The sequence below is a fragment of the Lindgomyces ingoldianus genome (assembly GCF_010093535.1).
Source record: "Lindgomyces ingoldianus strain ATCC 200398 unplaced genomic scaffold BDR25scaffold_8, whole genome shotgun sequence".
Lineage (NCBI taxonomy): Eukaryota > Fungi > Ascomycota > Dothideomycetes > Pleosporales > Lindgomycetaceae > Lindgomyces > Lindgomyces ingoldianus.
This window is the reverse complement of record NW_022985169.1, coordinates 3,617-6,881: the sequence shown is the minus strand read 5'-3', so window position 1 is coordinate 6,881 and position 3,265 is coordinate 3,617.

Genomic DNA, 3,265 nt, shown 5'->3' with positions numbered 1-3,265 from the left:
AGTGTTTGTAGCATCTTAGCTCTTCTACTACCTAATAAACCTAGGAAAGCAGCACTTCTAGGCAGTAAACTAGGCAATTATGTACCTGTACTACATAAGGTATATAGGCATATAGTATAAAGCACTAAAAGGTGTGTAACTTATTATGTGTAAAGACATGTCTTTTACTAATTATATAAAGACTAAATAATTATTTTATAAATATATTATCTTACTTTTTAAAAAACTAATTTTATAAAAAGTAGCTTTCTAGCTAATAGTAACTATATTTATAATAAAAGCTAAACTACTTACTTTAGCAAATATTATAAAAAAATTACTAGCTTTAAAACACTTTTTTAAAAAGCTTACTCTAAAGCTAGGCACACTATAGCAGATCTACTATAATAACTAGTAGATAATCTAGTTAGTAGTATAAAAGAACACCTAGATAACTACCTACCTACGCTATATTAATATCTAGAACATGTAGCTGCGCTAAGAGCACGCAAAGGGATTTTTTAAAGTGTGCTATATTAAAACAAGCAATATGCTAGTAGATAGGCTTATAAAGCACCTACTAAAGTAGGAATTTAAGCACTTTAAGTAGCTTTTTAACTTTAAAGACACATAAATAAGCTTTTAAAAAAAAAAGTGTTAATTATTAATAGTAAGAATATTTTTATACTGCCTAAAAATAAAAGTTCTAGCTACTAGTAAAGACACTTCTCTATGCTATAAAGTTTAAGTAGGGATTTAGTACATAAGATGTGTAAAAACATAGAACACTTAAACTATAAAGAGATTAATAAGCTTACTTAAAAGTTCTTTAGCGCACTAGTAACACGCTAGGAGCCTAAAGAAAATAACACTTTACCTTTTTATTTTATTTTTTATATTTTTTTTAAGTAGAGCTTAAAGAACTAGCTAAAGCTAGAACACAGCTTATAGCTTATTAGTCTAATCTAAGGTATAACATATAATCTTTGTAAAGAAGCTTACCTGCTTGTCCTCTGCAATAAGCGCTGTAATAAAGCGCTGCGTATAGACAACAGTAATAGGGGGACTATAAATAGGTTAAAAGCTAGATTACCCTACACACTACAACAGGGCTTATAGAGGCAGGCAGCTGTGCCTAGAGGAACAGCGCTAGCAGTGTAAACTGCTAGTAGTAGAATGATAGCACTCTCTACTAGAGCGCCCTGTAAGCGCACTCTTTATGCAGCCTAGACAGGACTGCGCGCGGAGCGCACTAGGGGGAGGCTGGCGGGGGGTGGTAGGCGCAGGCCGGCGGCGGGTAGCAGGCGCGGGCTTATAGGCAGCGCGGCCCTGCAGAGCAGCAGCACGCAAGCAGGCAGCTCTTTTAGCTTTATTAAGCTACAAATGCACATTAGTAGAGATTATAAATAAGTTTAAAGTTATTTTTAAAGCTCTTAAAAGCATTAACTTATACATAGCATGTTAGTTAGACTTATAAAAAAAAAGCTTAAGAAGTAAGAGAATTTATTTACCTCTATTGCAGTAATTACAGCACACACATAACCTGCGCTGCCTAAGGAAACAAGCATTACGCTGCCTAGGGAAATAAGCATTGCGCTGCCTAAAGCAATAAGCATAAACATAGAGTAAACGCGCAGCGCTGCTCTAACAAGCTAAGTTAACGCTTAACGCAGGTAAGCTGCTGCGCAGCTCACCTGGGGGGTGTGTCGCGTATACTAAGAGCCTTAGCTGGGGCTTAGAGCCTAGGACGCAGCTTAGGATCTAGAGATATTATGTTCTAAAGCTTAGTGTATATAAGGAGAGCCCTTAGCTCTCTTAGATAGCAGAGTCACTTTATCTAATCTTCTAAACAGCTACTGCCAGGCTATTTTATCCTCCACAGGTTATTATAAGCTTAAAGAAGCATATAAGGCTTAATCTTATCTAGCTAAGTAATTAAAAGTAGGTAACTATTATTTAAAGTATCTACACTATAAGGTACATAATTTTACTTTTTATTATTTATAAAAAAAACATCTACATCTTAGCATAGTATAAGAAGGCTAATATACTTTATAATTAGAAGCTTTTAGTCTTTAATAATAAATAAATAAATAATAAACTTAAAGTTATATAGTTAAAGCACTCTAACATGTATATAAAAACATGTTAAGTAAAAGTATATTAACTACTTATTTTAGACAGTTATAAAAGCTATTAATCTTAGAATTTTAAAGACTACTACTTAAAACATAAGATTTTTATGCTTTATATGCTTACTTACTTATTATATATTTTTTAGCTTTTAGATATAGTCTATTTTTAACTATTAAAGTTAAAGTACTTTTAATATATTTAAAACCTAGTGTGCTAATATATTTACTATATTAATTAAAAAAAGCTTTTTACTAGTATTTAAACTTATGTTTTTTAATATATTTTAAGAAAAGAACTACTAGAAAGCTTTTAAAGCATTAAAGCATATTTCTTTTAATATAGTAAAAGTCTTAGATTAACTTAATATATAATTATGCACTCTACTAGAACCTTTTTTCTCTACTAACTCTTAGTAGTTAAAGACTCTAAGTAATACACATAAATTTAGCTTCTAGTTAAGGCTAGTACTTAAATTTATTAAAAAATTACTAGTTATAGCCTTTACTAAGTTTTTATAACTTATTAAAAGTGCTAAACTTAGGCTATACTAAAACATGCTTTAAGCTACTTACATCTTTAAGCTTAAAAAGTAATTAGATATAATAACTAAAAAAAAGTTATATAAAAAAAAGCAGCTTTAAAAAAGTAGCACTTTAGAGTATAGTAAGGCAGTAGATTAAGTAGCTGTAGGGCTATCTTTAACTGCGCAGTAGTATAAGAAGGCTTATAGGCAGGGTGGTTAAGATAGGGCGCTAGTAACTTAACGTTGCTGTAGAACGTGTAGAGAAGCTAGGCATAATGCATAAACCTGTAGGTAGGCTAAGAAGGTAACTTCTAAATTAGAAGCAAGTACGCAGTATATAGTTTTAGATAGTAGTAGTAAAGAAATTAATCTAGAGTAACATAGAATAGTTGTGCTAAGCAAAAACCGCCTGCTTGGTGGTGCCGCCCGCTCGGTGGTGAAACACGTTAAGTAACACTTAATAAATATATTAAGCTATTTTATACTAATATAGCCTATATTATACTTAGTGTGTAAAGAATTAGCTATATTAGCCATAGCTACTAGCTAGGGGGGGAAATCCTTATGTATCTAGCTTAAGTATGTGCTAAATAATTATCTACTTTTTATTATTATTTAGCCTTTATA